The sequence below is a fragment of the Perca fluviatilis genome, chromosome 23 (genome assembly GCF_010015445.1).
Source record: "Perca fluviatilis chromosome 23, GENO_Pfluv_1.0, whole genome shotgun sequence".
Lineage (NCBI taxonomy): Eukaryota > Metazoa > Chordata > Actinopteri > Perciformes > Percidae > Perca > Perca fluviatilis.
In genome coordinates, this window is record NC_053134.1 from 28,488,179 (window position 1) to 28,498,077 (window position 9,899).

General features: G+C 47.4%; 1 pseudogene; it reads right to left on the reverse strand.

The window, feature by feature from the left end:
- Positions 1-8,749: 8,749 nt before the first annotated feature.
- LOC120553856 lies at positions 8,750-8,810 on the reverse strand (annotated as a pseudogene).
- Positions 8,811-9,899: the final 1,089 nt, after the last annotated feature.

A 9,899-nucleotide genomic window follows, 5' to 3' on the forward strand; every position in this document is an offset into this window, starting at 1 on the left:
CCCGCGGGCTACGTATTGCTCCAGCGCTCCCTTCTGCGGGTCCCCTACAGATGGGCATGTATCAGCCTCCGCTGCCCCGCCGCCGCCTCTGTGGGGGCAAGCTTGCGGGCGCTTCTGGCCCGCTGTAAGACAGAGGGGAGGGTCTTGGACAGGAGCTGCTGGGGCCTTCATGGGCACGAGTACCTGGACGCAGTCACAAAGCTGGTGCCAGGGTTGGTCGCGGAGGACATCTTGGAACAGCTGCCCATTGCTCATCGTGAGGAGTTTCCCTGCTGTTCTCACGCATAAGTAAGTCATGTACAAACAGTAAAGTGGGCCGCTTCTTCGCCATTGTGCTTCGCGTAAACGTAGCTGCGCTTAGCATGCCAGTTGTGTAGATTATTGTTTTAATTTAAATCATTCAGGTTTGTTTCTTCATGGCGAAATCAACATATATCCTCTCCCTTGAAATAAATACAATCCTAAGGTTACATTTTTCCTCAGCAATCTTTGGTGTGCATTTATCAAATCATAATTGCATTTGGTAACAACACCTCCTTTGGAAATCTTTGCGTGTCCAACAAGTCATATTTCACTTAATGAATCAAACCGTCAACCTTTAGCTTCATTGTTTGAAACCAAGATAGAGAAAACTGCTTTTGTGTTTGTTGTCCATTAGATGTAACAGTTCACTCTGCAAGTATAGTGTAAATGAAAAGCCTGCTCATATGAAAGGGAGCATTCTATTCCCTACGGTGTGACAAAGTTACACATTACTGTCAGTCTCTGGATCTGAGAAATGCACCAAAGCAACTGTAGCTCCACTGTTGTGAAGCCAAGTAAAACAAAATACCATTAAGTTGATTATACAGCTCAATACAGGTATTTGTGGTGGATATATATTTATGCATTCAAACAAAGCGTTTTCCCGGAGAATGAATGATGCATGTGGAATGTAGGCCTACTCTTAGCTTTATTATACCTAACTGCAATAACTGCAGACCCTTACTTAAGCGTATAATAAACATGCAGACATCACATAATGCAATTCTTATTTAGAATGAAAATAATCCACACATCTTCATCTATTTAGAGGTAATGTATTTTCTGTGGTTTTCTCCAGTAACCCTGATTGCCTCTTTCTCCCAGGCTGTCCCGGGCAATCGAAAGCGGCGATAGGGCTCGCATGAAGGAGCGCACTCTGGCAACAGTGCTGCGCTCGCCTCGTGTCTCTGGTGGGAGCAGCAACACCAAAGAAGTGGATGGTGTCGATGCTCTTACCTTTCTGCAGGTTCGAAGTTTGTGTAATCGGCGTACGTCGCTGCCGCTGGCGGGCTGCCGCTTCCACTCCATGCAACTGATATGCCGCACCTGGCTCCATAAATGTCTACGTGGAGGGAAGCCTTGTCGGGGCTGGACGAGACACGAGCCAGAGTGACTTCCATCTTTGGTGATCTTTAAAGATGGACTCCACCAAGAAGGTATCGCTTTTTGTTATCCGTCACAGCGTTCGTGGTAACCGGAAAATGCGTGCCTGTACGCGCCTCAAATGTTAGCTGTGCACAGATCACCAAAAGCTTGGGGAGCGTGCTGCTGGAACGGCTGCCTGGGTCACCAATGTCGGTAACGAGTAATGGTAGGAAGCCCGTGTCTGTCCTCACCGTAGCAGAGGGGGACGTGACTTGCTCGGACATGGCCAGCCGGACTGATGAGGCGAAGCCCGCCAGCCGGGAAGGTCCTCCAAAGGCTCCTGTAATCGGTCGACTGTGGTGCCGGCCGTGAACGCCTTGCAGTCCACCAGATGTTCCATCGAAAGTGGCGCGTAGCTGGTTCGTCAGGCTGGATCGCGGCGTAATCTTAGCGCGGCGCTTTCAGAGGCGGACCAACGACAGCCACCAGCTTCGTCGGCCCCTTCGTGGCGTAGGCTTCGCTGGCCATGTTCGAGGGGGACGGGAGATGGTTCGTCCCGGTGAAAGAGGCTGGGCAGTCAGAGGAGGGGGACGTCCAGGAGGTGAAGCTGTCAGCGTAAGGAGCTCAGCCTGGTCACCGTGCCGGCGACTAGGGGCAGCGGAGACGGAGCGGCTTCCTCCAGGAGGTGCTGAACCGTCTCTGGGGCAATGACGGACACCATGTGCGTCCCCTTTGATTGACCGGCTACCGCGATGGAGGAAGACCGGGCGAACGCAGCCCGGTCCACCTCGACTGCATCCAGGGACCCAGAGGGGTGGAGACTTGCGCCCCAGACGGGAGCCCCACCAGCATGGAGTGAAGCTTCCCCTGCCTTCTCCGGTAGCGGACGCTGCCCACTTCCTGGAATCGTTCCACCTGCACCTGTGCCGCCATCCCAGGTAAGTGCAAAGTGTGGTTTACAATCACACAACTCACCTTAAATTTCATATGCATTTCTGTGTTTATTTCTCCCTCACACACTACTGGGTTGGTTTTATTTCTGCTTAGGGCAATCTGTGCAAGGACGCGGCACTTCCAGGTGTACCTGCTGGAGGCGCCCGGCGGTGGTGGAACGAGAACCGTGGCAGGGCGGCAGGCTCGAGGGAGACAGAGGTCGGCGCTGCGCTAAGCTACAGCGGCCCGTAGTGCAGTAATAAAGCTTTGACCAGCTGACCCAGGGAGCTCTTGGGCTCACGCTGGTCGACACCGCACACCAGCCCAGGGAGTACACAGGTAATTTGCTTTGAGGTTTGTGTCACTCTGTCGGTAAGTCTGTCAGTTGCCAGCCCCAATACAATACTATGCATTGTATGTATTTCTGTATCTCCTCTATAACCTTTTTATACTAGTATGTTGTGTTATATGGACCTGTGTCTGCAATAAAGCTTTACATACATTTAACAATCTGTGTCTCTGTGCGCAGGTTTGTGTGTGTAGCGTACAGGGGAACTCATCGGGTGGGAGTACCTCTACTCCCAGACCAGCGCTGTAGCTGCAGCAGGACCTCTGCGCATCCTGACCGCCCGGAGGGACTGCGTGGAGGAGGAGGCGGGGGGGGAAGTGGGACGAGGGGTTCGTGGAGGAAGAGGAGAGAAGGGAGGATAGCCGGAGGAGATTTGTCTCCCTAGAGCACCACAGCGCTTCCTCCAGTCCGGAAACCTCACCCGCCTCTGCATCCTGTGCGGCCCGATGGAGGTGCAGCAGGCCGCTGTGGAAGAGGGAGGTGAGGGAGGGACCATTCTCGGCCAGACGGTCGGTGGCGCTACCAGCATCGCCGTGGCCCTGGCTCCAGGCTCCTTTTGGAAACCGGCCCACCGCACGTTACGTCACTTCACAAGCCAGAGAGATCACTGCTCTCTGGCAGAATCTGTCGGATTGGGGACATGCCGTGGTAACTTCACCCCATGCACGCAAACCGGTTTGTCCAGGGCCGCACCAAGCACTCCACATCCATGCCCAGGTGACCCCCCCAGTATACAAAGTTGAGCGAAAGCAGTCACACTTCCATCCCAAAGTCTTGTTTGGTTCTTGGTCCTGTCAGTCACTTTTTTTCCTGTGTGTCTGTCTATGTAGTGCGTCCTTGGCTATGGGGGCGTGGAGCGGGCGCGGGTTCCTAGCCGCCTCCAGGTTTGTGGAGGTTGTGCTGTTGGACCTCGCCCCCCTCAACTGCAGCGACAGCAGGACGTATTGTTGGGGTCCAGATTCATCGCTGGGTGCGGTGCCATGAGGGACGCCACACATTATAAAAGAAAAACATTTATAGTTGTGCAGCCCTCGCTGCGGAGCACCTGCATCCAGCTGTATTAATATGAATCCAGCGGACCCTGACAGCATGGTAAGACCTGGTGGGCTATTGCCCAAAACCAAGATAATCTCCTTGACCAGGCTAACAGCCAGGATTGATTAATCCTGCTGCCTACCGCCTTTCTGTTCACTCAGCAGTGGTTTTACCCCTCTTGCTATCAGCCTGTATTAAAATCCAACAGGTGCATATTGCTGTTCATTATTATATTATTATTTAAAGTTGTGACCATTATTTTTCACAATTATTCATGTGACAGTCATTCTTGTATGAAGACTGCTGTTCATATTGTGGTTAGAAGTTTGATCAATATATTACTGCAGTTGTTGCAATAATTAGAAATGAAATAACTGATGAATACACTGTGTTACATTCATGTTTACAGTGTGCATTACATTTATCACTTAATTATCATTGTACTACTAGTCTTCTGCTCACTTTTAAGGCAAAAGGTACAACCATTTCTCCTCCTGTACCCACTTTCACCCCCAGTTACATCCTCAAACGACATGGGAAAACTAGAGATTCTAGAGACCTTGTAGCCCCTATCTGTTCAGAGAGACAGTGCTCACATAATGTTCCAGACTGGATGTCTCACAAAGTTAGAATCAAAATCTACATGTGGGAAATGAGATAAACTCTTTCAGCATTTGTGAGAGAATTAAAGTAGAAATAAAACATGAAAATATAAGGAATTATGCCTAAATGCAATTTTTCCCAGTACACTGTCATGATTACTAATGTGCCTTTGTTACATTTGGTTTTCTCAGGTACAACAACAAGGAGCAAGAACCAGATGAGGGACATCATCGCCATAGCGGTCCCAGGCCCCAGCGCCCCAGACAGCAGCTGAGCCCCCCTGCCCGTCGTGAGGGACTCTGCTGCAGCAGTCGCGCGCAGACCAGCCTCTCCAGCACCGCCTACCGCGGACGCCTCTGGTCTGGCTGCCACCATTAGAGGGCCGCTGGCCCCGGAGCTCTACGACCTCCTCACAGACAGCTCCTCCACTGCCACAGCCTCCTCCTCCTCCGCTACCCCACAAACCTCCACCAGTGCCAGCGCGGACGCCGGCACAGCCCCATCCACCAGTGCCAGCACAGCCCCATCCACCAGTGCCAGCACAGCCCCATCCACCAGTGCCAGCGCAGACGCCACCCCCTCCACTTCCACAGCCGCCGCCACAGTCTCAAGGACCACCGCCTGGAGGCGCAAGCTCCAGGAAGAAAAGGAACGGGCGAGCCCGGGAGCTGGGAGAACACCTCAAACCAGCAAGGAAGGTCTCCCACTTTAACTGCAGGCGCTTGTGGCCAACCAAAGACCAGGGAGTTTGGCCACACGCTGTTATAAACAGGAGACCTTCTTGCCCCCGGCTGACGACAAAAAAGTGCGGAGGACTGTGGAGCAGTGGCTGGCAGAGGTGAAGGGGCAGAGGTGAGGTTCCCTTAGGGAGGTGGTGTAAGCACCGCTCCCTCCCTTTTGGAAGGGAGGATTTGTAAATATTGTGTATATAGTTGTTTCAATTGTTTAAAATATTGATAGTAGTGTATATAGTTCCCAATTGTTTAAAATATTGATAGTAGTGTATATAGTTCCCAATTGTTTAAAATATTGATAGTAGTGTATATAGTTCCCAATTGTTTAAAATATTGATAGTTGTGTATATAGTTCCCAATTGTTTAAAATATTGATAGTAGTGTATATAGTTCTCAATTGTTTTAAATATTGATAGTAGTGTATATAGTTCCCAATTGTTTAAAATATTGATAGTAGTGTATATAGTTCCCAATTGTTTAAAATATTGATAGTTGTGTATATAGTTCCCAATTGTTTAAAATATTGATAGTAGTGTATATAGTTCCCAATTGTTTAAAATATTGATAGTAGTGTATATAGTTCCCAATTGTTTAAAATATTGATAGTTGTGTATATAGTTCCCAATTGTTTAAAATATTGATAGTAGTGTATATAGTTCTCAATTGTTTTAAATATTGATAGTAGTGTATATAGTTCCCAATTGTTTAAAATATTGATAGTAGTGTATATAGTTCCCAATTGTTTAAAATATTGATAGTAGTGTATATAGTTCTCAATTGTTTTAAATATTGATAGTAGTGTATATAGTTCCCAATTGTTTAAAATATTGATAGTAGTGTATATAGTTCTCAATTGTTTTAAATATTGATAGTTGTGTGTATATAGTAGTGTGTGTGTATATAGTTGTTTCAATTGTTGTTTTAAATACACTTTTTCTTTTTTAAACCAATGGTTTCTCCTGCTTCTTTCTGCCTTTAAGAAATTAAACAAAATATGGAGGTCATGTTAGGGGTGCCTGATATCGCTAAATCCTCAGTAACAGTCACAAAATACATCATTCAATTCAATTTTATTTATAGTATGAAATCACAACAGTTAGTTATCTCAGGACACCTTACAGATAGAGTAGGTCTAGACCACACTATAGTTTCTATAAAAAGGTATGCTGAGGCTTTATCCTTTCTTTAAATAAATATTAAACAGCTTTATTACAGTGTACAGTGTTTACAAAAGACAAGTTATTACTATACAAACAGTAATTAATAGATAGAAAAGACAAAAACAAACAACCAAACAACCAAACAAAAACTCAAACTAATAAACCAAACAAGTGCTAATGTGTGTATATGCAAATGCTCCTTCCTTCCTGCCCGGGGGTGCTTTCACCTCCTGCAACAACAGGGGGGTTGACAGGGGTAAGGTGTGGCTGCAAGGTGTTCAGTCCGCCTCTTCCAAGAGAGTGTTTCCAAAAGCAGTCAAGTCCATTCATTCAAGCATTTCAGTTGTGGACAGGATGGAAGGCAGAAAAGCAACACGTAAAACCAAAAGTGTGGACTCTTCAGGTTTGTTACAAATACACTTAGTTCAATTGCATCTGTGTTTCTAAGTATTATGTACCTTGACTAACAGAGTTCTTTATTGCATTTTAAGTGGACTATCAGCAGCCTCCAGAGCCGGCAGCACAGCCAGCCGGGACCAGAAAGAAGCCCACCAGAAAGAAGCCCACCCGTTGTACCCTTCACAGGAGGAAGATGAGGGCACAACAGGACAAACAACTCCTCCAAGGAAAGCCACAGCAGCAGCAGCACAACCCCGGTGACGCCTGCAACATCTGTGGCGAAGCACGCACTGTGGAAGGCGGGCACGCCTACGTCAAGGGGCAGTTCTTCTGCGCTGTGGATGAGGGCCCTGGAGGACGCACAGTTCAACAGTGGACCAGGGAGCAGCTGGGCCAAGATGAACTGCAGCTCCCCAGAACCTCGGCGTGGAACCTGAAGCAGAGATGGGAGAGACAAGACAAACCAGGGGGAAAGTCAGAAAGGCCCACAAACTGAGGGGTCTGCCAGCTCTGTGGCCAGCCAAAGCAAAGACTATGGCCACAGCCAGCATGGGGGAGCACTTCGCGCTCTCAACGAAGGGAAGACTGTGAGCTGTGGCTGCTGAGAGAAGGGCAAAGAAATAGGAACATTTCTTTTTTTTAAGTGTGTTTTTATTATTAGGGTAAATATTTCTTTTGTTAAGTGCATTTCTGTTATTTTTACTCATTTGAATACATTTTTCACTATTTCTAATAAACATTTAATTGATTAAAACCCTTTGTCTTGTCTATTTCAATATTTCAATTTTTTATTTCTATTCATTTCTGTGGGAAATCACAAAATCTTGCTCTGGCCAAAATTTCATCCTTATTTTTATATACTATGCTTCCGCCAATACTTATTGATTATATCAACCCACCCCTACCATCCACCCACCTCTCCCACCCCCCGTCCCCATTTACCCACACATTGCTGGTCCTCATTCACCACAGGTCTCCATCTCACACCACACACACACACACACACACAAGAATAAGTAAAATAAAATAATAAAGGGGGTTCTAAAGACATGCTCTTAGAGGGCATTATAAAATGATATATATATATATACAGTACAGGCCAAAAGTTTGGACACACTTTCTCATTCAATGTGTTTCCTTTTATTTTGTCATGACTATTTACATTGTAGATTCCTCAGAGTAGCCACCCTTTGCTAAGCTTCATGAGGTAGTCACCTGAAATGGTTTTCACTTCACAGGTGTGCTTTGTCAGGGTTTATTAATGGAAGTTTTTCCCTTTTTTTGATTGACAGGTGTTGGGAAAAGAGGGATTACCTGTTGGCTGGCCCAGTGTGATGATCAGGATTTAGAAGGAGATCCAGATGTTCCTGACGGGCTTCCAGCTGGAGGAGGAGGAGGAGGAGGAGGAGGAGGAGGAGGAAGAGGAGAGCCACGCAGGTTATGAGGCCTTTTTTGGGGAGGAGCTGCTCTTCAGCGTTGAGGTGCTTACCCACACATTGCTGGTCCTCATTCACCACAGGTCTCCCTCACACACACACACACACACACACACACACACACACAGAGACACACAGAGACACACAAACACACAGACACACACACAAATAAGTAAAATAAAATAATAAAGGGGGTTCTAAAGACATGCTCTTAGAGGGGGCAAAAATAGGAAATATTTCTTTGTTAAGTGTGTTTTTATATTATTTCTTGTTTTTTTATTTAATTGATTAAAAACCCTTGTCTTGTCTTATTTCAATACTTTTAACTTTACTTTTAAACTTGAAGCCACGCCATAAGGCTAAAACCATACAGATGCGCGTGAAATGTGTAATTGTCGAAAGCAAGTAAAACCACACATGTGTCTCCCTCGCCTGTGCCTTTAATTCTCAATATGACAAGTAGCCATGTGCTCGCGACAATGGTAAACAACGGCTTTTGACTGACAGGCGCTGGGGAAAAAGCAGGGGCAAAAAGAGGGACACAAAAGAGCATCGTTCCAATTTCGGGTGGGCAAAAATTGGGAAAAATAGAAGCGGGAGCCTGCCGGCAGGCGGGCCTGCCGGGCGCACCCGCCGGTAGGCCGCGTCATCGCTGTCGCGCTTAGGCCCAGGCGGCTGGGCCGCCGCGTGTAAGAACCGCTCCCTCCGGCTGGCCATGCTAATCTTCTCTGTATCGTTCCAATTTTGTCATATGTGCTGCCTGAGCAAGCACATTAGACCCTCAGGTGCTGCCTACAATTTAAACCCCCTTGTTGTCATACTGACACCTTCACAGCGGTGCAGGCTGGAGGTCCAAATTCTGTAGAAGTAAGTACTCCAATGTCACAATAGCAAGGGGTGAGGTCTTTCCCCCAAGACATAAATGTCTTCTGTACATTGTTTAAACTGCCAGCTAATTCTGTGTCCATGTTTAATTTAAAAAAGGAAAATCCAAAAATTCCCTGACAGTGGGTGGTGCCCAATTTGCCCTTCAGGACAGAGGCTAGACTTGGACCCCAGTTGCCGTTGGGCTCTGATGGCCAGTAGGGGGTGCCACAGCAGATGCTCCAGTGGGCCAGAGTTTGACTTGTGTCTTTTGTTTGGGTAAATGCATAGTTCTGAATTAGGCTCAGCCAACGACTGCCTGGGCCAGATTCTTTAGAAGGGCTTGTTTAGTATGTCTGACTGATTGTTGTTGTAGCCAGAAAGAACTCAGGAAGCTTCGAGCCATATGACCTTTCCCCCATGGCAGTACCAGTGGCTCTCTTTAACCAGCCTTGGGTGCTTCACCATGGAGCGCTTGGGCGGGGGTGCTAAGTAGCAGCTATTGTTATGCCCAATCAAAAGTACTGGACCATGACAAGTGATAACCGTCCGGGGAGGTTGCATAGGACAGCAAACAGGTGGTGCTCATCGCTTCTCGGCCTTTTGGCTAAGATCAAGTGCATGAGGATTATGGTCTACGGCAGATAGTTTCGGATATGGCCACTGGAGGTGCGAAGGAGCAGCCAATTCCGAAAGTTGGGCTGAGATACACCCTACGGTTCCAGGTGGATTATGAAGAGGAGCAAGCTTTGTCACGTGCATTTTTCTGCAAGGGTGTCATCGTTGGGTAGTTACACCTGAAGGTTGACGGCGGTCTACTGCATTCAGTGGAATCAGCAGGAAAAGGCTTTTGATGTCACCTTCGGACGGAGGATGTTTACGGAAGGGTGGCAGAGTGCTGCAGAACAGAAGCTAGGTAAGGCCTTTAGTTTTTTACAAGGTTCTGAACCTGGACAGGCCGAATTTCAGAATGGTTTCTGTTCATATGTACAACCCC